Here is a 27,196-nt window from a genome sequence, read left to right on the forward strand (position 1 = left end):
TCAATAAGTGGTGTTGGAAAAATTGGACAGATACATGCAAAAAAATGAAACTAGACCACCAACTTACACCATACACAAAAATAAACTTAAAATGGATAAAGGACTTAAACATATGACGAGAAACCGTAAAAATACTAGAGGAATCCAAAGCCAGAAAAATCTCTGACATATGCCGAAGCAATTTCTTCACTGATACTGCTCCTAGGGCAATGGAAACTAAAGAAAAAATAAACAAATTGGACTACATCAAAATAAAAAGCTTTTGCACAGCAAAGGAGACCATCAGTAAAACAATAAGAAAGCCCACTGCATGGGAGAACATATTTGCTAATGATATCAATGCTAAGGGTTTAATCTCCAACATTTACAGGGAACTCATGCATCTTAACAAAAAGAAGATAAACAAACCAATCAAAAAATGGGCAACTGATCTAAATAGACACTTTTTGAAAGAAGACAGAAGGAAGGCCAAGAGACATATGAAAACCTGCTCAAAGTAACTAATCATCAGAGAGATACAAATCAAATCACTAATGCGGTACCATCTCACACCTGTCAGAATGGCTATTATCAACAAGTCAACAAATGACAAGTGCTGGCGAGGATGCGGAGAAAAAGGAACCCTCATGCACTGCTGGTGGGAATGCAGACTGGTGCAGCCACTGTGGAGAACAGTATGGAGTTTCCTCAAAAAACTTAAAATGGAACTCCCATATGACCCAGTGATCCCACTTCTAGGAATATATCCCAAGAAACTAGAAACATGAATCAGAAAGAATATATGCATCCCCATGTTCATAGCAGCACAATTTACCACAGCTAAGATGTGGAAACAGCCTTAGTGCCCATCAGCAGATGAGTGGATTAAAAAACTGTGGTACATCTCCACAATGGAATACTAGGCTGTGGTAAAAAAGAAGGAGTTCTTACCATTTACAACAACATGGATGGAGATGGAGAGCATTATGCTATATGAAATAAGCCAGGCAGAGAAAGATAAATATCACATGATCTCACTTATTTGTGGAATATAATGAACAATATAAACTGATGAACAAAAATAGATCCAGAGACAGAGAAACATCAATCAGAATGTCAATCCTCAGGGAAGGTAGGGTAGGGTGGGGGAGTGGGAGAGATCAACCAAAGGACTTATATGCATTCATATAAGTCTAATCAATGGACACAGACAACGGGGGGGGGGGGGGTGGGGTCATGAATGGGAGGTGGGGGGTAATGGGGGAATAAGGACACATATGTAATACCTTAATCAATAAAGAAATTTAAAAAAATCTGACAATATCCAAGTTGTCCACATTGTGGGAGCATAAAATGGTATAGTAATTTTAGAAATATGTTTGGTAGTTTCTTATATACATATACTTGGGCTGTAACCCAGAAAGTTCACTTCTAGTTATTTTTTTTTTTAAATGAAAGTATGTGTCCATTTAAGACTACTACATAGATGCTGATTGCAACTCTTTTCTTAATAGCTAAAACTAAAAGTGACTCAAATGTTAAGAGCAGCCTTAACCGGTTTGACTCAGTGAATAGAGCGTCAGCCTGCGGACTGGAGGGTCCTGGGTTTGATTCCGGTCAAGGGCATGTACCTTGGTTGCAGGCACATCCCCAGTGGGGAGTGTGCAGGAGACAGCTGATCCATGTTTCTCTCTCATCGATGTTTCTGACTCTCTATCTCTCTCCCTTCCTCTCTGTAAAAAAAGCCAATAAAATATAATTTTAAAAAATGTTAAGAGCAAAGGATACTGCAAACTCTGCTGTGTTCATACAAGGGTATACTATTCAGCAATAGGAAGGAATGAACTACGAATTCTCACAGCAGTATGGATGGATCTTAAACTTATTGAGCAAGGAAGCTGGACACAAGGGGGAGCATACTGAGTAATTTCATGTCTATGACATGTGTGCACAGTCAAAGCAAATCCATGGTGATGACTATCAGGACAGTGCTTGCCTTCGGAGGAGGTGGGTTAACTGAACAATAAATTTAGGGTGTGATAGGAATACTCACTCTCTTGATATGTTGTTGGTTACACATTTGTCAAAGATGATTAAATCTGATACTTAAAAATCTGTGTATTGTAAGTTATTCTATTTAAAAGATGTTTATTGGGAATAAAATTAACCTATATAGGTTAATTTTTTTCCAAAATAATGTGGTTTTGAAGTCTGGCTCCATATTAAAAATATTTAGCTTCAAATAATAGATCTGTCAGTTTCAGAGGATGGGGCTTTGACCAATGTTACAAACTCTATGCTCTAGACATGCCAACTGTAAATCACCTATATATGACATTTATTTGAAAGATTAAATGAGACAAAAAATGCTTAGTACCTAAGGCATAGCAGGTCATCAGTACAGGTAGATGTTCTTACTGTTTTTATTATCACTTTTATCTTTTATAAGTGGAGATAAAATAGACAACACAAAACGTTATTAAACACTAAACATTAAAAATCCAGAAGAAAAACAGATGATAGGTAGATAAATAGATAATAGATAATAGATAATCATGGACATAGATATTTATATCAACTCAAGACTAGGTGTTTACTCCGAAATTCACATATCCTCTAGAATTTGGCGAAGTGTTTTCACTGAGTTATATGTTAAATGTACATCCATATTTATATGTATACTAGAGGCCCAGTGCATGAATTCATGCACAGGTGGGGTCCAGCCAGCCTGCCCTGATGGGGGCTGATCAGGGCCAGGCCAGATGGGGGAAGGGGCCGTGGGCAGTTAGTCAGCCCCGCCCCTGATCGGGGTGGGGATGGGGCCAATTGGGGGCCAGGCCTGCCCAGGGGAGGGGCCGATGGAGATTTGGAGGGACTGATCGGGGCCTGGATCCGTCCAGTTGGCTGCCACAGTGCGTGTCATAGCGACTGGTCATTCCAGTTGTTCTGGTCACTTGGCTTTTATATATATAGATTGTTTAAATTAAACTTTCATAGCTTTTTTGAGACTCTCAAAAAATGTGTGATCTGCTCTTCAAAAGATTAGTGATATCTATTCATGGAATTATTTTCCATGGCATATTTATATTCCAAGCAGTTAACTAGCTTTTGAAAGTAAAAGCTAAAGGACTCTGGAACATACATGTAAATGTTAGTTGGTCATCTGTACATGGCTTAGCATTTTTGTCTTGGGCCTTGTTTAGCTTAAACAGAATAATTCTATGTGTTATCAGCCATATACTTAGAGATAATTAGGAAAGAAAGCATTTTGAAAGCTTATCTTCAAAACTGTAGTTTTGTGTTATTTTAAAAATAAAATATGGGTTAATAATATAAAACAAACACGACTCTGACATGGGAAATGAAATTAGATTCAGAGGTAAAAAGGAGCATAACTAAACAAATCACTTCTTAATGACCAAAATGAAAAGTGCTGGCGTAGACAAATCACCACATTAGAATGGGGTTGCTTCCTGAATTTGCCATGAAGAATCTGTGGAAATACACAGCATTGATGTTTCTGTGTTTGTTATGGTATTTATATATATTGCTGTGTGTGAGAGACCAGAAATAACATAATAAGCACAACAGAGCGGTATACCTGCATCTAAGTGGCTCTGTCTGCAAGTCATATCAGGGTCCCACCCTAATTCTCCTTTCTCTACCACACCAAGGGCATTACACTCACCAGCAGGAAACAAGATGGTGCCCTGCCATGTCTGCATTCCAATCAGGAAAGAGAATGCTGGTTCCCTTCAAGGGCATCGCCTGAGATTGTAGCTATCCTTGTGCTTATATCTCTTGCCCATAAGTTAGTTAATTTTTTTTTCTTTTTCACCAAGGGTTCAGCTGAATATTCTGCAGAATAGGGAGAGTAGATATTGATGGAACAACATATTTAAAACTAGATATTCCTAAAGAATCAAAGCCACAAGGAGAGAAATAACTCCGAAGTTTCCTTTTCCCTTATGTAGTTTCTTTCCAAGAATTGTATGATCCCTTATAATTGGTAATGACAATTATTGTCAGCCAATAGATATACCTCCTTTTCTTCTACTTTGGCAGAAAACATCTAGAAGTTAACTTAAAGAATGGACTTATTTAATAATATTATTTAACTGTAGAAATATTTTGTGTTAATAAGTAAGCATTCGTGTGAAAACTAAACATTCACCAACATATAAAAAAATTTAGAAATAATTAGCAGACTGGAAAACACTTTAAAATCCTTGCATGGTGGGCACTTGGGAATGCATTGGAGAATGCACTTGATCGTCAGTGAGAGAAACCAATTAGGGAAGTATAAGTAAAAGGATGAAGAGAAGATCAAATTGACCAGAATTGAAGTACAAAGTAAAAGGTGGGAGATTATGATGGTGGAGAGAGTGACTTGGGTTAGACTGTGAGGAGTAGGGAGTCATAAGGTGAATTAATTCTTCACTAATGATATACTGAAGAATGTAGCCAGAGTTGATGCAGTTCAACAAAGGACCATTAAAAGTGTGAATAACTGGATAGAATTTTAATGCTTTCAAAGCAGGAAAAAGGGAATAATGGCTTATGGACTAAGAAAAGTGTGCTGGGCTAGGAGTCAAGACAATTAAGCTATTCTCCCAAATGCCTGACCTGAAATGATTTTTTTTTTGTTTTTTTGTTTTAGTGTTTCAGTGTCACGGTGAGGGTATCGGTGAGGGTATCGTCATCTTTTTCACAGAGATAGTGTGGGAATATAATGAAAATACATGAAAAAAATACTAAATACCATTAACATCCCCAATACTTGAATAATCTGAATCAGTGCTCTCTATAATAATAAAACCATAATATGCTAATTAGACCGGAAGTAAGCCGGGGCTGTGAGGGAAGCCCAGGTCCAGAGTGCCTGCCAGCAGAAAGAGGGAAGCCTGGTGTCAGAGGGAAGCCAGTGAAGGCAGCCAGGGGAAGGAAGGCCTACTCTTGCACGAATTTCGTGCATCGGGCCTCTAGTGATATTATTTATAAAAGAGAAAATAGTAGATGATTACACTACTGCACTGTGTTGTGCTGTCACAATGCTTGTATTCTAATTATGATACTTGTGAGACAGAGTCACTCTAGGGCCACTATTTGGTTCAGGTGGTGGCAGTGCAAAAATATCCAAAGCACCCTGCTCACCATGCGGCTCAGTTCCAAGACATTCAGTTCTTGGTACTTGGTATGTGTACCAAGTCCTGTGAAGGACCCTCCAAGTACAGGGACTCCCTCAAAATATCCCCTGGCAACTGGGATGGAAGGCCTTCAAATCCCTGTGTGTGCATTAAATTCATGTGGAAAACCTGCCATGGAAAGCAAATTATATGGATTAGTTATTACTAGTCTCTTTTTATTGCTGGAAGTGAGAGGCTCAAAATGGATAAATGAACTTCATTATTCAAAGGATAAAGCCTTCTCTTTTTTCTTTCAATTACAATTATCATAAATAATATATGTAAAATGGGAGTGGAGACACAGGGAATCCACTCCCTACCTATGACCCCTCCCCTCCAAAAAAACAATGGGAAATGGGAGATAGCTGACTTAAGTTCACATTTAATTATAACTCTTTCCTGGGTTGGCTTCTGAGAGTGAAAGAGGGAAGAGAAGATTCCAGATAGGTACCAGGTTGAATAAATTTTGTTATAAAAAAGGTAAGTGTATTAACTCCAAGTCTGTTCCTCCCTCCCTCCCTCCTTCTCTCTCTCTCTCTCTCTCTCTCTCTCTCTCTCTCTCTCTCTCTCTCTCTCTCTTTATTTTTCCTATCACCATTTATCCCCTCTATACCCTCCACCTCCCCCCATAATCACAACACTGTTATCCATGTCCATGACTCAAGCTCCCACATTTTAAGGTGAGTTTGATAAGGTTCTGATGTTGGCAATAGAAATGATTGCTTTGAAGGAGACAAGTTTTATTTCCCTGCTCACCCTGCTTCCCTTCCCCACTTGACCTTAAGTCTTTTTGGAAACAGAGCTCCACAGTTTCTCAGAAGAACTAAAATCGAATGCTCTGGGCTAAGATTTGTTAATGTTTCACTGATGCTCAGTGTGTGTTCTTATCCTTTTGGGGGCTCATACTCTGCAAGCTACAGAACAAAGCTTGCAAAATTGTAATAGGATGAAGTTAGATGTTGTTTGACCTAACCAGGACATTTAAATGAAATTGAATGTATTGTCCACACTGAAACCTTGAGGGAGGTTTTCTGAAAATATTCAAATTTTTGGTTTTCCTTGAAAAAAGAGAGTTGGTCCCTCTAGAGGAGTGCTGGACATGGCAGCTACTGGCTAGGTGGCTGCGTGATAGATTTCCATAAGGCATGCATCCCTCATTTCACATGTTGCTCACCACAATCAATTTAAAATACCAACTTGATTCCCATACATGAATCCCTTGTTAGCTTATGCTGGCCTAGGTAGACATTCTACTACATGATCTCCTGCCTATAGCTCCATCCACAGGAAATAATAATAACAATGCTGATATTCAAACTTATATAGTATTCAGTATTTGCCAGAGGTTGTTCTAAGCATTTTTTTCACATTTAACTTTACTTAATCTTCATGGCACCCCTATGAACAAGCACAGTCTATATTCCCACTTTATAGCTGAGGAAACTGAGGCACAGAGAAGTTGAGAAACTTGCCCATGGTCACAGTGCTAGTTTGTGGTGAAGTAAGGAGTCAGGCACAGGGATGTGGACCCCAGGGGCATGGCTTTAACCTATCCTGAATGACCTCTCAAGCATATATCTATGGACTTTGCCCACCATTTCATACTATATTGGTGAACCTCACCTCATCAAGGGACCGTACTAAGATCTCTTGGACACTGGGTAAAAGCCCTCTTAGGGAATGTTTTGGAAATACTTCATCAGGAAATAGATATTCATGGAAAATTAAAATTGAGTTGTTTCATCATCCTATTGTGTGATGATTGATTAAATCGGAACGTGAAAACTGAAATTCTTTGACATTTCTGTGAACCGACAATGATGGCTGCATAAGTAGTGCTCAGAAAGCGTGAAGCCCAGTGAGTGAGTGCTGCTGAGTCCCAGGCACATAGCCTTGCACGCTGGGAACCCTGTGGGATGCGATCCCTGTGGGAGGGTCCTCGGCCTTCTGCCCATCCCAGGAGCCCACCGAGGTCTGGGAGTGCAAGAAGGAGCGAGGGTTCCTTCCTTATGTACCTGGATTACTGTGTCGGGCTCTCCTGGGCACAGTTGTTTCACAGCCTGTCAGCAGTGCTGTGTACTAAGGAGAGCAGGGCCAGCTTTGTGGGCACACAATCTGTACAGTCCCACACGGCCCCACGCCAAGCATGCTGGCTTTCATGCTCTGCTGTCTCCATCTGGAAATTTGTTAACAAAGGAACCCATTTTTATTTTGCCAGGAGCCCACAGATTATGCAGGCAGCCCTGATCAAGAGGCAGCATACCTCGGGGTAGAGCTTCACATGGCAGGGGGCTTTATCTGTTCCATTTCCTGGATCTCACAATACCCAGAACAGTGCCCCCACACTAGAAGCATCTCTTAAAGGGGATAGGCTGCAGGTCAGCAGACTTTTTTTTTTTTTTTTTCTGGTAGCATGGAAGCTGCTGTGACAATAGAGGAAGGAGTGAGCATGGCTGTGTTCCAATAACACTTCATCTCCATAAATAGGTAGTGGGCTGGATTTGACCAGCAGGCTGTGGTGTGCTGACCCTCGCGCTGGTCAGAAGGCTCAGATTCTAACCCTGACTTCCCCATTTACTCTGTGGCTTTGGGCAAGTTGTTGCTTAACCTCCCTGAGCTTCAATTTATTTTTCTGTAAAACAGGGGTACATAAAAGACTCTCCTAGCGGGTGGTTGTGAGAGTTAAATGAGATCATGAATAAAAGACCCTTTGCCGAACTCAACACATGGTCACTCCTTGCACTACGGAGGTATTGCTTTTATGATCGTCACTATGAACTGCCGGGCTCCAGGGCTCGGTGCACTCTGCAGAAGGTAAACACACGCAAGACAATTGCATCAAATCTTGGCTGGATCAGGCTTGAGAGAAGAGCGAATACGCTGTTGAATTTCTCAAGTGAGCAACCTTCTCCGCCTTCCTTTGCAAATCTTCACCATGAGGAAGTAATGATCTTGGCCTTCATAGCGGAACCCATAACCCATTCACTGGAACTAGTCAGCCAGGAGGCAGAAGGCCCAGTTTATTCTGTTCAAGGGACATGCTGTCTTTCAATGTCAGCTTCTCTTCTGTAAAATGAAGGGGCTGCGCTTGAATAACGTTCAAGGCCCTTTCCATTATCTTTTTTTTTTATTCTTGTTATCCTCACCTAAGGATATGTTTATTGATTTTAGAGAGAGAGGAAAGGAGAGAGAGAGAGAGGGAGGGAGAGAGAGAGAGAGAGAGAGAGAGAGAGAGAGAGAGAGAGAGAGAGAGAGAAACTTCAATGTGAGAGAGAAACATCGATAAGCTGCCTTGTGTATACATCCCATCCAAGGGATCAAACCCTCAACTTGGTATCCCTGACCAGGAATTGAACCCACAACCTTTTGGTGCACCAGATGACACTCCAACTAAGTGAGTCACTCAGCCAGGGCAAGGCCCTTTTTAAGCCAGAGAGGGCCCACCACGTAGGTATTAAGTGCTTGGACTCTGGAACTACATGTAGGGTTTAAGTCCTGCCTCCACTAGTCTCTAGCTGTGATGTTCAGTAGGACGTCAGAAGAGTCACTGCCTCTCCAGCAGCGAGAGTCAGTGGTCTGCCCCCTCCCTGCCCACTGGATCATGCTTCATGCCTAAAATCAGGAATGAACTCATTGCCTTGGCATTCCAAACAGGACTTTGAAGTAAAGCTGATGTGTATAAAAAAAGAAGGCTGCTCATTTTCAGTGTATGCTTTTGCTACATGGTTTATTTGCTTCAATATTCTCAGATAAGAAAAAACAAAAATGGCCTAAAAATTGTGCTATTTATTCAAGATGTATAAATCACATGTCCTTTTTCTGTAAAGGATGAAAGAGAGGAGTTGGTTGGGAGGCATTTCTAACAGTATAGCTTGCTTCCTCCCTTGAAGACAGTGTTGAGAACTGTGTAGTACTCTTATAATTCACTCAGGTTCTGTCTGGGTTCCACAAAGCACACCGGCCAGCAATGAAATGTCACCCCTAGCGGGATTACTGCAATCGCCTCCTGTTTCTGCTTTCACTCTTGTTCCCTGGCAGTGTCTTTCTTCACGGAGCTGCACAAATCATCTTATAAAACTAGAAAGTAAACCACGCCACTGCCCTGCTAAGTGCTCCATTAGCACTTAGATGAAATGCAGGCCTCACCAGGTCATTGGTCTGAGGCAGATGCTCCTGCCTGACCCTCTGTCCCTCACTCCCAGGGCTGGCCTCTCCTCTGGCCCCCAGCGCCCTGCTTATCCCCATGCAGAGTGCGGCCTGGCGATTTCCTCCATCTACAATACTTCCCCAGAGCTTTGCATGCTTCAGTCCTTGTTATTTTTCAGGGATCAGCTCAAACCTCGGGTGTCACTTATTGCTCTAGGAAATTCTCTATTTTATTCATTAGTGTATGGTTTGCCCTGCCAGAAGGAAATCACTGTGACCTGGGAGATTGTCATGTTCAGAACAGTCCCTAGAACATGGCTTGATACATGCCAGGTACTTAATAAACACATATCGATTGAGTGAACAAATACATAGATGAATAGGGATCATTTTTGTTTGTAGTTTGTCTGAAAGAAGATATTTAATTAAGCAGAAGCAGAACAGTTTTCCTGGTCAGAGAAAAAGCTGGGTGGTGAACGTGGCTTTCTACTGTGATGCTCTGGTATAAACTCACAGAGGTTTCATAGTGAGGGGACCCCCTTGAAGTAGTATGATGGCTGTTTTATCTATGAAACTATAGACTTCCCGGCCACATACATTCACCATTCACACACACTATCGCTCTCTCCCTCTCCCTCTCCCTCTCCCTCTCCCTCTCCCTCTCCCTCTCCCTCTCCCTCTCCCTCTCCCTCTCCCTCTCCCTCTCCCTCTCCCTCTCCCTCTCCCTCTCCCTCTCCCTCTCCCTCTCCCTCTCCCTCTCCCTCTCCCTCTCCCTCTCCCTCTCCCTCTCCCTCTCCCTCTCCCTCTCCCTCTCCCTCTCCCTCTCCCTCTCCCTCTCCCTCTCCCTCTCCCTCTCCCTCTCCCTCTCCCTCTCCCTCTCCCTCTCCCTCTCCCTCTCCCTCTCCCTCCTCTCCCTCTCTCTCCACCTCTCCTTAAAGGAAAGTGCTCAGGTTACATCACCTGGGCACCTGTGATGTCCCAAGGCATATTGTAGGCTCTGAAAAATGCAAAGATGCACAAACCTGGCACTTATCCTTGGGGAATATGTCATTTAGTAGAGGATAAGAGATGGTTCAATAAATAAGTTCTAATTTGATACATTTTCTAGTGGAGACTCTTAAAAGTCGTTGAGAGAACCTACGTTAGAGTAAGTTTCTCAGGGTATGTGAGAAGCCTTGATTAGGCAGCTAGGTCTCCAGTGGTGAGTAGAAATCGCCAGCAGAAAGAGGAGGCTGCCTCTCACAGAGGGACCTACTTCATTCAGCAGAGGCTCAGCCAGGGGAAGTGAGGCACATGGAATTCTCTCTCCCTTTCTGAGTAAGGCAGATTGCTGCTCAATGAACCCTGAGACTGTCTCTTTATGGAGGCCCTAAATGAGGGAGAGGGAGATGTTGTATGACAGGGAGAGTTAGGTGAGGGCTTTATAAGGTCTTCTGTGAGGGCCTCTTACCAGCAAGGATGTGTTCCTAAAAGCCATATTCCACCCCTCCCCTTTTAAAAAATCACTGTTGCATGTGGGCTATTATATCCCCAAGCCCAACCATAAAGGCATTCTGTGGGGATGTCTTGATCACGCAAGAGCAAAAGAGTCTTTTTGATAAAGAGCAACCTATTTTAAGTAGCAGAGCAAATCTCTCCGAATGGCCCTTAAGATCTGCTTACCCCAGGCCAAACAACGTAGGACGCTCAGGATGGAGGTGGCTAGAGAGTAACACTGTTATTGGTCTACCTTAGCTTCCACTCCTTTCTCTTTCTCCCACAGACACATCATAGGAATTGAGACATGAATCCAGTTTGCTCACATCTATTATACGAATGTATTTTTCTATTCTACCCATCTTCATAGACATAGTAAGCAAATAGCAAGCAAATGTATTCCTAACTCCCAATTAACTAAGGTAATGGCTGCTTTTGCAAAATAATTCCTGTTAGTATAAATCACCTTTTCAGGCCCTCTTTCATAAATCCTACCAGGATTTTATGAACTTTTTTTTAACGTTTCACTCTTTGGCCCACAGAAGAGATGCCCACAGGGAATGATAAATACCTGTGCTAGTAGAAGCGTCATTCTCTGCTACCCCGTTTTCCTAATTCCCATAAGGAATTGCATGGGTATTTTTCCAGTCGCCTTCTTTTACTCTTTCACACTGAGTGAGTTTCCAGTGATTGAGCATCCACACACTGGGTGCTGTGCTAAGCATTTTATTTAATCCTTATACTCCAACCCTAAAAATAAGGTAGTATCTGAATCATACTTTTTCCCAGTTGAGGCCCAGAGAAATATAATAGTTCACAAATCACATCCAGTGAGTGACATAGTAGCCCGATTCCAAGCTCCATTATTTAACCACTACACTATAGAGTTTCCTTGCCAGCTTCCTTTTCTACGTCTAAACCTTATTACTTGTCTTTCTCTGGCTTTTCACTGCTCTGTTTCTGAACTGGCTCCCTTCTCACTCCATTTGTATCTGTCTTCTGGGGTCAATTGGGGGTTAAACAGAAGCATGCTTACATTTAGAGTGTAGGGGTCCATGGAATGGGTGATCAGGTTGAGAAAGTGGATTTTATGTCAACATTCAAAAACCCAAAGACCTCAGGTCTAAGTATGCAATATTACCAAAAAACCAGACAAAATATGAAAGCTTGTAGGAGGCATCTGGAAAGTACACATTCTTGTTAAAAGGAAGCTGCTATTCAGCCCTGGCCAAATGGGCCCCTTGTGGCTAAATCCTCTGATTCTCCAAGGAAAGCCAGAAATCCAGATTCTTATAGAAAGTTGCAATTTTTTAAATTGTGGCTACTAATTTAAATCGTCTACAACAAAGTATAAGCCAAAGATTCCTTTAGGCCACCGGTTTACCTCTTTTGTTAAACTGTAGGTTTAGAGATATTTGTCACAATCCATTCTTTACTTCTGATTAATTTCAAGAAAATCTCTCTATATAAAAGCTAAGCAACTGGAACGCCAGAAGGACTGGTTGCTTTGATGTGCACTGCAGCCCTGATCGCCCTCCCCCACCCTGATCGGAGGTGGGGCCGGATGGCCTACTGACTGCGGCCCCTCCCCTCGGCTGGTCCAGCCCGATCAGCCCCAATAAGGGTGGGCCGGCTGGACCCCACCCGTGCACGAATTCCTGTACTGGGCCTCTAGTGTGTGTTATAAATTCTGTGTGCACTGTTGCCACCCTAATAGCTTGTGAAGAATCGGAAGGAAAGGAAGATGGCAAAGGCCAGCTGGGAGAAGGTGGTGGTTGTGTAAATACATACAGGGGCTGAAGGGGCAGAAAGGAAAGGATACTGAAATGTGGTGATCCAGGGTGAGTATGGAAAACGCCAGTGGTTTTGTGAAACTACTTTACAAGACTCACCTAAGGTATGCATGCAAATGTGTGCTTCCTGCAGTGTGCCCCAAATGAGTGCACCGGTGTTGGTCTGCTGCCTGGGTGGAGCCAGATGGAGCCATCCAAGCTATCCATGTAAGTGGTCCGTTTGTGGTCATGGCCTTTCAGACACTTGTTTGGAATCTTTTTTCTGCTAGTGCTTTTGGGCCGTAAGCCCACACTGGTTCATTGGAATTCTAGTTGTCTTGATAAAGTTTGCATTTTTTAAAGACTGTTACTTAATTTGTGAAGTAGAGGTCTTAAAAATACTCATGCCACATGGAGGATCCATCTGCCTCATATGACATTTACAAAGTGGAGATCATGGAGAAAGTGTGCGGCCAGGAAGTCTGTGGGGAAGGTACCGGTGAAAGGACTCCACACCACTGTTTCTTCCTCATGGTATTACGTGGGGAAGGTTCCAGCAAGCAATTTTGATTTCCAGCCATTTCAGACTGTTAGTCCCACAGAGGCCCCTTGAGATGCTCTGCATGGTCACCTCATTTTGCTAATGAAGAGTTGAGACTAAAAGAGATTAGCTGAGTTGCCATGAGAAAGGCTGAATCTGGTTGTCTGCATTCCGAGGGCTGTGGTCAAGTGTATGCTCTGGTGATAAATACCATAGGCATTAGGGTCTCGGAGACTAAGGCTGAGACTCCACCAGTTAATAGGTAAGTGACTTCTTGAAGTTAAGAGTACCCTGTTCTATAAGCGATGGGTTGCTGTGAATACTTAGTGCAGGGGTCCTCAAACTACAGCCCGCAGGCCATATGCGGCCCGCCGAGGACATTTATCCGGCCTGCCGGGTGCCACTGCCTGTCCTGCTTAGCAGCCGACTTGTCCCGGGCCCGCAGTGCGCATAGGAATTTGTTCATAGTTTTTTTTAAAACTATAGTCCGGCCCTCCAACAGTCTGAGGGACAGTGAACTGGCCCCCTTTTAAAAAGTTTGAGGACCCCTGATAGTGTGTGAATAAATGAAAAGCACTTACCATCAGGTGTGTGTCAAAAGCATATTAAGCCCTGAGGTCAGTTGGTCATCTCAATATAACAAGGTTGCAGATTCGATCCTCACTCAGGGCACACATAAGAACCAACTAACAAGTGGAACAATAAATTAATCTCTCTCTCTCTCTCTCTCTCTCTCTCTCTCTTTCTCTCTCTCCCCCCCTTCCTCTTCTCTCTCTTTCTAAAATCAATAAAAACAAACAAAACCACAACATATTAAGCCCACTCCTTTGGGCTTACTGTGAAATAAAGGTGGATAAAATGAGCAAATGTAATTAAAGCAGTTTGCATTAAACCTGCCACTGAATTGATAGTCAATGAATATTTAATTATTAGTTAACTTAATAAGTTTGTTTATTTTAATTGGATCTGCATGCATCCTTCTCAGTGAGGATATGTGTTTAGTGGTTGGTGCAAGTATTCAAATTTAACTTTCAAATCACTGGTACACTCCTTAGCAGGCACTTTTTCCTCTTCTGAGTGAATGGGTAGGTGGATGTTTGTGAATTTTTTTCCTAAGATCTAGGTACACATTCTAATTTTTCTTATGTTAGAAAGGGTATCAGAAATGACACAGCCCAGCTCCCTCTCTACAGCATCTCACATTCTAACTATCTCTGGAATATTTTGAATGGAAACCTTTTTCTGTGCAGGCTTTTTTTTTTTAATAAATCTTTATTGTTCAGATTATTACAGGTGTTCCTCTTTTTTCCCCCTTAGCTCCCCTCCACCTGATTCCCCACCCCACCCCATGCCCTTACCCCCCGCCACTGTCTTCATCCATAGGTGTAAGCTTTTTGTCCAGTCTCTTCCCGCACCCCTCACATCCCCTCCCCCCTGAGAATTGTCAGTCCACTCCCTTTCTATGTCCCTGATTCTATTATATTCACCAGTCCATTCTGTTCTTCAGATTTATTATTCACTTGATTTTTAGATTCACTTGTTGGTAGGTATGTATTTGATGTCATTTTGTTGTTCATAATTTTTATCTTTACCTTTTTCTTCTTCTTCCTCTTCTTAAAGAACACCCTTCAGCATTTCATGTAATCCTGGTTTGGTGGTGATGAGCTCCTTTAGCTTTTTCTTGTCTGTGAAGCTCTTTATCTGACCTTCAACTCTGAATGATAGCTTTGCTGGGTAGAGTAATCTTGGTTGTAGGTTCTTGCTGTTCATCACTTTGAATATTTGTTGCCACTCCCTTCTGGCTTGCATAGTTTCTGCCGAGAAATCAGCTGACAGTCGTATGGGTGCTCCCTTGTAGGTAACTAACCGTTTTTCTCTTGCTGCTTTCAAGATTCTCTCTTTGTCTTTTGCTCTTGGCATTTTAATTATGATGTGTCTTGGTGTGGTCCTCTTTGGATTCCTCTTGTATGGGGTTCTGTGCGCTTCCTGAACTTGTAAGTCTATTTCTTTCACCAGGTAGGGAAAGTTTTCTGTCATTATTTCTTCTAATAGGTTTTCAATATTTTGCTCTCTCTCTTCTTCTGGCACCCCAAAAATTCGGATGTTGGTACGCTTAAAGTTGTCCCAGAGGCTCCTTACACTATCTTCATATTTTTGGATTTTTTCTTTTTGTTTTTCTGGTTGGGTGTTTTTTGTTTCCTCATATTTCAGATCTTTGGTTTGATTCTTGGGGTACGTTGATCTACAGTTGAGTTTCGGTATATTCTTTATTTCAGACAGTGTATGCTTAATTTCTGACTGGTCCTTTTCCATTTTTTTGGCATTCTCATTAAGGTCCTTGAAGGTCTCATCAAGTTTCTCGGCAGTTTTTAGAAGATTCTTGAGTAACCTTATAAATGTGGTTCTGAACACTATGTCGTCCATTAGTTTGCTTTCCTCCATTTCTCTCATTCGTGACATGTTTCTTTGTCTCCGCATTTTGCTGCTTCCCTGTGTTGATGGAGTGGCTTTGTGTGGTAGGTGACCTATAGGGGCCAGTAGCTCAGCCTCCCCAATCACCTGAGGTGGACGCCTTTGGTACACCCCTTTGTGGGCTGAGTGCAAAGTCTTGGTGTAGTTAAGCCTTGATTGCTGTTGGTACACTGGGAGGAATTGACCTCCAGGCCAATTGGCTGTGAGGACCCGCTGTGTCTATAATGGAAGAACTGCTGCGCTGGAGACACGCTTATGGTGCAGGGCTTGTTTCAGTGGGGCTTTGGTGCTCACTGAGTCTGCCTCTTGAATGTATCACTTATGGATGTGAGGAGTTGAAATCTGGTGTCTCACACTGACCACTAGGTTCACTGGCTTCTGGATCTCCAATGGGGTGCAGGTCAGCTACTGTCTGAGGCCACCCAGCAGGAGCTACAGCAAGAACTACAGTTTTCTCCTCTTTGCTTGGGGTTTGGAGGTTTTGGAGCTGTCTGACCTGGGCTGCAAGTTTGCTAGGTTAAGCTGCGATAGGGCAGGCCATTCATATGCTAAAGCTGCTGCTTGGAGCTTGGGTGGGTTCGTAGATTGTGCAGGGCGGGGTCTCAGGGCGTGACTAGGCTAGGGCGTGGCAAACAGCGATGGCTGCCAGTAAGCCGGCTCTGCGGCTCCGACCCTGTCCCCGCGTCCCGCGCCCAATAAACAATTGTTCCTGCGCGTAGCCCTGCAAGCAAGCCTCCCTCACTTTCCGACCCCACGGCAGACAGTCCAGCTTCTCCCTGTAGGAGTTTGGGTCCCCCGTGTCTCCCCAGAAACGAGTTCGGAGTAATCGGGAGCTTATCTCCCTTCGGGTTGAAAACAGCAGCGCTTTCAGTCACCCGTCGCCAGCCCAATTCGCGCGTCTCCGTACCTCAGCTTTTCAGCGCTTGTGCACCCCTCAATGCTGTTTGCTCTTTCCTTCTAGTTGTAGAACTTCCACTCAGCCAGCTTTCCCTTGGTTCTGGGTGATAGACGTTCTGTCTTTTAGTTGTAGTTTTGAAATTGTTGTGCGAGGCAGCAGTTTAGGTGCTTACCTATGCCGCCATCTTGGTTTCTCCTGTCTGTGCAGGCTTTTGATCTTCTTTGACTTTAAGGGAAAAACTTTGAAGAAAACATGTATTTGTTAATTTACTTATTTAAAAACAGGTGTAATGCTTACCATGGGCTGGACTCTTTTTCTAAGAGCTTTACAGATCATAACACATAAGCATCCTTTGAGATGGTTATTATTACTATTTGCATGCTACCCATTAGTATCAGCAGCAAAGAAAGGTTTAGGTAACTTTTTCTGGCATGGAGGAAAGCAATTTCATGACCTTGAGAAAAATTGTAGGTGACGTCAGGAATCCCACATCTGGAGGTATTTGGTCCAAAGAGAAAGAGACAAGAAGCAATAAAGGCCTTGGAGAGAGAGAACGTTTTGAGCACAGATGTCACTAAGCCTGCTGCTTTGCAAACTGCTTTCTGGACTTTGGGGGGAAGGCAGAGCTGCAGGAGACGTGGGGAGACCATCCTCTCCTGCTCTGTCCTGTTGGAATGGCACTTTGCTTTCTATCACCTGTGCACAGAGCATGCCAGGCTGCCTCTCTTTCTTCCTTTCTCCCTCAGCTGCCTGCACTGTGGTCTTTCTCATTTTCTAACGATGGCCCTGCTGAGAAGGTGCAGGCCTTTTGATGGCACCTAAATGCTCTGGGAGGCCAGGTGGGGTCATGGGATTGTCAGGAAGAGTGTGGGGCCATCTGATGCTTCTGTGGGACCCTAAGGGAGACGGTGGTCAGTGCTGCGCATGGGGTGGGTCTTCATTCTGACCTCAGTGGAGCCCTGTGATCCTCTGAGCCCCAGAGCTCCTCCGTCTCCACAACAATGAATTTTTAAAAAAGAGAGAAACCCAGCTGGTGTGGATCAGTGGTTGAGTGTCAACCATGAACCAGGAGATCAAGGTTTAATTCCCTGGCTTGTGGGCTTGATCCCCTATGTGTGTTGTGCAGGAGGCAGCTGATCAATGATTCTGATCATTGATGTTTCTATCTCCCTCTCCCTCTCCCTTCCTCTCTGAAATCATAAAAACATATTAAGAAAAAAAGAAAAAAGCTCTGCTGTTCCTCACCATTACGAAATAACCACATGAATGTGTGATAGGTATAATAATGCACCAGAAGAAACAAATATATTAGGCTGTTGTTCAAGTAAAAAATAATCCGAAGTATAGATTAGAGCCAATGCTATTAAAACTCACTTTCTCTGGCTAGAAATGGAAGGATTCTATATGGCAAAGTGTTACTTTTCAAAAGAAAGCACTTAGATGAAATACGCCATGCTTGACAGTCACCTAAATTAGTGCCTGAAATTGTAAGAACTGGTCCTGAAAAAATACAATCACGTCATGGAACGTGGAGTCTCTCAGGGTAAGTGGGGGTTGCTGGAAATTGCTTTCTGCAAGACAGCCCAGGTAACATCAGAAAGGATTATTTGTGTGCAAGCAGAGTTGTACCCAGAAATTACATGCAGCAAACACGTCTCTGTGAATTAGCAATGCCTGAGCCCTGTTATTACTCACCCTTGAAAACCTCACACAGGGAAAACAATGTGCCCAAGTATCCTTTTTTTTTTACCAAACAAAATGATTCCTGTTTTATTTTTTTTAATTCAGCAAAACACATTCAGCTCGGGATTTGGGGTATAAATTCAATATAAACCAGAAAAATGTAGTTCTATGACAATCTAAACAGAAACTGTGCAGTTTATCACATTGCAAGTTGCTGGATGTACTTGAACCTACAATTGTAAAATTGCATTTGCTATTTAAATTCGGATACTATTTTTTCAAAGAGGTAATTAACCAAGTATTGGAAAATAAATTGTGTCCTATATTTAAATGTAACTTTGAGTTGTTGGTCATCCACTGAGCAGGCCCTTTGCCTTTGGGATTATCAAGTGACCTCTTCGGTGTTTCAGGCCACTTATTTGATTTGCAATAGCGCTTGGTAGTTTTCTAATCAGAGTGGGGATATTTGCTGATAGCTTTCTCTGATGCTTTTGTCTGCTGTTTCAGAATAGTTATTGTAACTATTACTGTGCCTTTGGAATTTGTGGCTGTCTTTTCTTTTAGAAAAAAAAAAAAAGCAGAAATTGCTTCTTTGTGGAAAATTCACAGATTGATACTGATTACAAGGATTTAAAAGCCCCAAGTTGCAAGTGTTAGATTTTGGAAATTATTGATTAGTCCTGACTCACTATTTTTGGTTGGCAAGGAGAAAAAGCTTTTTAAAAAATTTCCCTCTCTAGTAGCAAAAAATTGTAATGAGCGAAAGTGTATTCTATCTTCCTAATGATACCATGCTGTTACCACAAGACCTCTGTGAAATGTTATTGACTTACTGGAATGGGTTAATGAGAAACTTGTTCAAATTGATATTTTGATGAGGAGTGGGTAGGCAGAGGGTTAGAGCTGTACTTTGGTGATAGCTTAGTTCTGCAGACACAAAGAAAGAATGAAGTGGACACCTAGTTAGTTACTGCTACAGTCACCCTGGCCCCTTTTCATAAGCCCCACTAGAGATACCCTATCATGCCTCCACATCTCTCAGATGTCTTCAGCACTAATTTACAATCTAGGTAGAATTAAGTTGTAATTGTTTCAAGAAAACAAAAATAATGACTCACAAATATAAAATAAAACCATTAAAATTTTTATTTAGTTATGAATGAACAAGGGAGATGTTATAACCAGTGCAGAGGAAAATCCAAAGAACAGACACAATGCTAGATCAAGAATATACACAGAAAATGGACACAGAATCGGCTTGGGGGAAGGATAGCCAATTGAACTTCCACAAGACAGAATACATTTGCCTGTCTTTAGACAAGAACGATTTCCCAATGTTATCAGTTATCTGCAACTCATAGAGCCATAAAATGGATCAAAGGCAATGAAATGACAAAGACCCCATAGAATCAGAATTAGGAAGTGTGTTGTCTAAATAAGGCATAGTTTCCAATAGGAGCAAACAATTTGCACTGCCGTTTTAGGTTGGGGTTCACAATCCATTCTGCTTATGAAAGTGAATCTACAATTTAATAAAAAACCTTTCCAATATGAACAGAGGGATTTGAAATAAAAAGCCAACATGGACACCCCCATGCCCTTTCCCACCTGAAACATCACCAGAGAAATTCTCCCAGAACCATGTCTTTGCTGACTCGCACTTTTCAAGCTGAGCAGTGCTCAGACAACCCTTGACCATTGCAGCTGCCAGGTGAACTTTAAAAAAATCTTATGCCTGGACCCAACCCCAGAGATCCTGTTTAATTGTTCTGGGTTCACCTTTTTGCACTGTACATTTTAGAGCTCCTTGGGTAATTCTGTGGGAACCCCTTTCACGTCCCGTGTGGTTTAGGGTTCTGGTTCAGGGTTCGGGTTCTAGAGAAGGTCGCACACAAATGAAAAAAGACTAGAAAAGTATTAATTTGGGAATATTGGGGGCCAGGCGAAAGCCCACCTCTAGTGGGAGGACTACACCCTGCTCTGGCCTTGCAATCCCTTTTATTAAGACTATGGGATACACCCATAACCTTTAGGCAGGAAATTCCAATAATAGAAATTTACATAAGACAAACAGAGGTGGGGCTGCTTCAGCTAACAATGTTTCAACTAAACAGTGGGCGATCTAGCTCTGACCTTTCAGAGCAATGAAGGTTGTTGACCAGCCTTCCCGGTTTTCTGTCCATATCTTTCTAATTAGTGAGACAATGATCAGTTTCTGGCAAATTCTAATATGTAGCCATGGTGAGAGCTACTGAAATGAAAAGCTGGGTATGACTTCTGAACCACTTCGGCTGTGATGGTTTAGCCAAGGTTGCAATACCAAAGGCCCCTGGGGTCCAGGGTGATGATGTAAGTGCACAAAGATCTTCTCTTCCTACTGATTCTAATTAAAGTTGATTTTTTTCTGGCTAAGGAAGAATGGACTGTAAGCCAATGCAGTCTCTGAGCTGCCATTTCAATATCTAAGACTTGTTACTCTCTCTTGAACTAGGAACACTTCCTTGCCTGTCTCTAACTCCCCTCTCAATCTTTTGCATATAACCCCCTACACTTTTTTTTAGATGAATATCTCTCAAACTTTAGCATGAATCAGAATTACATACTCCTGGATCCCACCGCCAGGCTTTCTGATCTAGTAGATGTGTGGTAAAGCCAGAGTTTGCATTTCTAAGTTTTTCTGTGGTGCTGATGTGAGACCACATGTTGAGACCACTGCTCTAAATCTTAGCTTGTTGTCATTTCTACTTTGATTGTTTTGATAACTAATTAGCTCTCCAGTAGAGTCTCGCTAGACTGCACTTCATGAGGACAGAGATGGTCTTTAGTGCATCATAATATCCATAGCATTTGTATGGAATGATGGGCACCTAAGTACTGAATGGTGAATAAAATTTTTCTTGTTAAACATTCAACTTAAAATGTTAATTTTCTCAGTGCATCCCCATTTTTTTAGTTATTTTTTTTCTCAACTCTTAATATATTATTATACCTTTTAGCCATCTAGGGATCTTCTCTGTGATAACTCAGCTTGGCTGAAGAATAGATCCCTCACCTGGCTAGTGTGGCTCCATGGTTGAGCACTGACCCATGAACCAAGAGGTCATCAGTTCGATTCCTGGTCAGGGCACATGCCTGGGTTGTGGGCTCAATCCCCAGTAGGGACATGCAGGAGGCAGCCAGTCGATGATTCTCTCTCATTGATATTTCTATCTCTCTGTCCCTCTCCCTCCCTCTCTAAAAAAATCAGTAAAAACATAATATTTAAAAAAAGAATGGATCCCTCTCCAAGATGCATACTCTTTATTCTCAAAGTATGGGTTTGAGCACCAGCAGCATCAGCATCCCCTTGAGCTTGTTAGACATGCAGAATCTCAGGGCTGACCTGGGACTCACTGGATCAGAATTGCATTTTATAAGGTGCCCAGCTGATTCCTCTGAATTTTAAAGTTCAGGAGACACTCTTCTTTCTGTTGATCTAAATGCATTCTCAGGCTAGTCCATCTCTGTATTAAAAAAAAAAAAAAATCTACTTGTGATAGCTGCTTCCTGTTTTCTTGGGGCCCTCTCAGCTGAGTGCCTATCACATCTCATCAACACATTTGTGCTGCCCTCTTGACTGCCAATAACTCCTCTGTGTATGCCTTTTCACAGATCAGTGTTTCTATTTCAACAGGGTCTTTGCAAGCCCAATCTCAAAGAATTAAGGAAACAGAAATCTTAAATATTGTGACAGATTTATGGAGGAGAAAGACCTATCAGGGAGCTTTAAATCATACACACATTTCAGTGAATAAATCTCCTTCTATGAAGTTAGAAAACAATGATCTAGTCATATAGTCCATCTTCATCTTTATTTCTCAGTTGTCATCTTTTTGGTCCTTCTTCCCCTTCTCTTTCCTCCCCCTCCTCATGACCTTCCCCTACTTCCTCTCATATTCTTAAACCACATGATTATTTGTACAATGTTATTTTATAATGTGAATCACCTTATTTGGAATCTCAACTTCCATATGATGCAGGTCAAGGCACATGGATGCTCATTTCCCACAGGAGTAGCTGAGGCCAGAATAATGCAGGCTTCCGGTGCGCAATCCTTGATCTTTCCTCTAAGGAAGAGTCTGACCTCAAGTCCCTGTGAGTTGCTGCTGAGCATGTGTCCTCAGGAGATAGGGCTGTATAGGAGTGCATGTTTTAGGTGATTACAGATTGCACACCACCACACCGTGTGTAAAAGGTTTCTCGTTTTAGCCACTACTTCTTTAGTGAAAGATGTTTTAAAATTGTCTCTCTCTTTATTGTAAAACCATTGCCTTAATCTGAGAGGAAATGAAAAACCTCTAAATTTTAGTATATCTCTTCCAAAATCAGGACTTCCATCTCTGAACCAGTTAATTGCAAAAGGTTAATTGATTTAATGTCTCCCTTGATGTCCTGCCAAGATTACAGTGGCTGCTCAAAGAAACAATGCAAGGCAGTTTCCCTTAGACAGAGCCTCTTTAATGTACAGACTGGGTCTTACTCTTTTATTTTATTTTTTATTGATTTAGAGAGAGAGAGAGAGAAATATTGACCAGTTCAGTTGCCTCCAGGGATCAAACCCAAAACCTTTAGTGCACAGGATAGTACACTCCAACCAACTGAGCCACCTAGACAGGGCGGGACTTACTCTTTAGTGTACTTCCTATTCCTGTCTAGGCTAGTACTTAGTATTAGTGAACACTCAATAATTACCTTAGATGAAAATTGTTGCACAATCAGTGACTGATATAGAGGACTATAACACACTCTTAGAAATCTAATTGTGAGGTTCTTTATCTTTATGGGCTATTTTTCAGACTATGTCAAACCAAGAGTGATGCCAGATGATCAGTAACTCAATACTAGCCCTTGGGATTAGTAGTACCTAAATTACCTTGCCTTTTTTGGGGGGGTGGGGTAGGGACTGCTAGTCTTTTGCCTGTTGTATAGTGAGAACCACATGCACAGTATCATGCATAGAAAAATGCTTTGTAGGTATAGTAATATGACATATTGTTATCATTACGCTCAATGATAATTGGTTTATTGTGATAGTTCAACTCCTTTCCATCTTATAGTTAGGTTTTGTTACAAGTGTTGGTTATTTTGAACTTGAAACAGTTAAAGTCAATATTGCAATTGGTAGTTATTTCAGTCAAAGAAAAGATGCCTAATCCATCACCTCACTGATATGATCATCATCAATGCTTTACTATCTGCTATAACCTCTAGTTAGTCCAGGTACTCCAGAGAAACAGAGCCAATTGGATTTGGCAATTTTATATCTCTATCTCTATATCTATCTCTATCTCTATATACGTGTGTATATACTCATATCTATATACCTATATATCTCTATATCATCTATCTCTCTATACAGTATGTGTGTACATACGCATATCTATATATCTATTTCTATATCTATATATCTATATATATCATCTATCTCTCTATATGTGTGTTTATGTATACATACACATATTTATATATCTATATTTATATATATGTCTATGCCTATCTATATCAATCTCTGTATATCCATTTATATATATATATACACACATCTATTTATATATACATATATCTATCTCTCTCTCTCTCTCTCTCTCTCTCTCTATATATATATATATATATATATATATACATACATATTTATATCTATGACATTTATTTTAAGGAATTGGTTCATGTAATTATGGAAGCTGAGAATGCCCATGATATATAGTCTGTAAGCTGAAGACTCAGAAAACCTGTTGGTATAGTTTCATTCTAAGTCCAAAGGCTTGAGAACCAGAGGCGGTGATGGCTTAATTTCCAGTCTGAGTTTAATGGTGGAAGAAGAACAGTCTCCCAGCTCACCTAGTAAGGCTGAGAGCATGAATTCTCCCTTCCTCCGCCTTCTTGTTCTATCCAGGCCCTTAATGGGTTAGATGAGGCCACCTATACTGGGCACACTGGAGAGGGCCTTCTGCATTCCTCAGCCTGCTGATTCAAATGTTAATCTCATCCAGGGATTCTCTCAGAGACATATCCAGAAATAATGTTTAATCTGGGCATTGCAAGGCCTAGACAGGTTGACACATAAAAGTAATTATCACAATCCTAGAGTTCAGTTTTAATCACATATTTTCTCTCATAAACACTTTGTCCTTCCACACTAAGCTGGATAAGTGATTCCTAGAATGTTAGATTTCATGGACCAGACAATTTTCTAAGAAAACTAAAATGTGTGGGCAACCATGCATTGCCATTGCTGTATTTTGCTAAGTAAGACCATTTATAACAAAATCCACTCCTAGCTACTATCTGCATTATTTAGTAAGAGATGGGTGTCTCTTATTGGCCACATTTGATCAAGATGGTCATTCTGAGTAAATCAGTAGTGGTCTCAGATAGAGGTTCATACAGTAAAAAATCTAGCTGTCTGGACCTACATCCTATCTAAGAAAAGAATAATATGCAAATTGACCATCACTCCAACACACAAGATGGCTGCCCCCATGTGGTCAAAGATGGCTGCCCCATATGGACACAAGATGGCCCCCACAAGATGGCCAGCAGGGGAGGGCAGTTGGGAGGGACCAGCCTGCAAGGGAGGGCTGTTGGGGGCAATCAAGCCTTCAGGGAGGGCAGTTAGGGATGACCAGGCTGGCAGAGGAGGGAAGTTGGGGGTGACCGGGACAGCAGGGAAGGGCAGTTGGGGGGGACCCAGGCCTGCAGGGGAGAGCAGTTGGGGGGGACCAGGCCTGGAGGGGAGGGCAGTTAGGGGTGACCAGGCCTGCAGAGGAGGGCAGTTAGGGGTGACTAGGCTGGCAGGGGAGCAGTTAGGCATCAATCATGCTGGCAGGGGAGTGGTTAGGGGATGATCAGGCTGGCAGGCAGAAGCGGTTAGGGGCAATCAGGAAGACAGGCAGGTGAGCAGTAGGGAATCAGCAGTCCCAAATTGTGAGAGGGATGTCCAACTGCCCGTTTAGGCCCGATCCTACCGTGATCGGGCCTAAACGGGCAGTCAGACATCCCTCAAGGGGTCCCAGATTGGAGAGGGTAAAGGCTGGGCTGAGGGACACACACCCCTTTGCATGAATTTCGTGCACCGGGTCTCTAGTGTATACATTAAGAAGAGATTGTTCTTGTGCATTTTCAATACTGTTATTGAATTGTCTGTGTTCTTACAGTTTTCTTTTAATGATATACATTAAAAAGAAAGCAGGTGATAGAGAATAAGATGAAGACAAAAGGAAAAGAACATAAATGTGTGCTATTGGGATGTTTTACATTTTTCATAGGTATTAGCTAAGGAAGATATCTGCTCAATTAATATTTGATAAAGGAGGCAAAAGCATACAATGGAATCAAGACAGTCTCTTCAATAAATGGTATTGGGAAAATTGGACAGATACACGCAAAAAAAATATAAAACTAGACCACCAACTTACACCATACATAAAAGTAAACTCAAAATGGATAAAGAACTTAAAGGTAAGATGGGAAACCATAAAAATATTAGAGAAATCCACAGGTAGCAAAATCTCAGACATATGCCGAAGCAATATCTTTACTGATATAGCTGCTAGGGCAATGGAAACCAAAGAGAAAATAAACAAATGGGATTACATCAAAATAAAAAGCTTCTGCACAGTGAAAGATGTCTGTACCCTGCCAGTGAAGTTCAGTGGTTGAGCACTGACCTATGAACCAAGAGGTCACAGTTCAATTCCCGGTCAGGGCACATGCCCAGTTCGCCACAGGCTCAATCCCCAGTGTGGAGTGTGCAGGAGACAGCAGATCAATGATTCTCTCTCATCATTGATATTCCTATCTCTCTCTCCCTCTCCCTTCCTCTCTGAAATATACATATACATATATATATATATATATATATATATATATATATATATATAGAGAGAGAGAGAGAGAGAGAGAGAGAGAGAGAGAGAGAGAAAGAGAGATGTTTGCGGCACCTATTGTTAAACTTTGAATCATGTTCTTACTTAGGTCACTATGAGACTGAGTAATGATGATTTTTCAAGATATTAAGAATTCTAAGTCATATGTTGTTGCTGAGGAAATACTGCCTAGCTATCTTGCCTTTTCAATATTTGCCTTTCAACTGATATTGGGTATCATTTGATTTTTAAATTAAATTAATAGTAGCATTTCTATATTATGGGGAGTTTGATTTAGATAATATAATAAAAATATTCTGAGTTATAAAACATGTGAAAACGTTTTAAACATATACTCAAGACTGTAAGTCCATATTTATTAGAAGACATATTAAAACTATTTATGAATATAAAATCTTAATTTATTAAGCAGCAGTATTGTGCCCTCAGTTTTACTTTGACTTAAATTTTATTATGGTAAAACTAAATCTAAGTTAAAAATAAAAATGTGATAGCCCAAATTTTATGACTTGCCTTATTTGAGTAAACCAGTGCTTGCATAAAGGAAAACATATATTTAATTAATACCTTAAATATTATATTTTATAAAGTGATGCCATTGTTTTAATTTGTCTTAATCTTAAGAGAAAAGACCATCTTGTTTTCTTTCTTCTGTTCTTCTTTTGTAACTTAATTGATTATTTAATGTGCAAATTTTTTATTAATTCATTTACTTATCTGACAAATCTTCACTGAGCACTTATTTACCTTGCACTAGTTAGTTACTTGCAGTTAAGAATAAATTGATAAGTAAGATTAGACTCCTGCTATCAGGTGTTCACTATCCGGTTGATAAGGCAAATATATGTGACTTTAGAAAATATGACAAGAGCCATGATAAAGTACAGGGTTCACTCTGCAATAGCACTGGAATTGGAATGCAGGGATTCTCAGGTCTTTGCTGAATGGCTTAGATACAAACTGAATTATTCCAAAAACAAATGAAAAACGTCAAGCACAATTATCATTTAGCTCTTAGGTAGGACTAAGATAGAGAAATTGTAATATTTTCAAAACCTCATTGCTTGAGTCTTGAAGGAAAATGATGTCAGGCTCAGTATAGATTATTTCTGTAGATC

At 41.5% G+C, this 27,196-nt stretch overlaps 1 protein-coding gene across 7 annotated transcripts in view; it reads left to right on the forward strand.

The window, feature by feature from the left end:
- GRM7 (glutamate metabotropic receptor 7) overlaps window positions 1-27,196 on the forward strand; it is an 843,273-nt gene that overhangs the window by 360,547 nt on the left and 455,530 nt on the right. The gene's annotated exons all lie outside the window — the stretch shown is intronic.

Source organism: Plecotus auritus (assembly GCF_963455305.1).
Source record: "Plecotus auritus genome assembly, chromosome: 6".
Lineage (NCBI taxonomy): Eukaryota > Metazoa > Chordata > Mammalia > Chiroptera > Vespertilionidae > Plecotus > Plecotus auritus.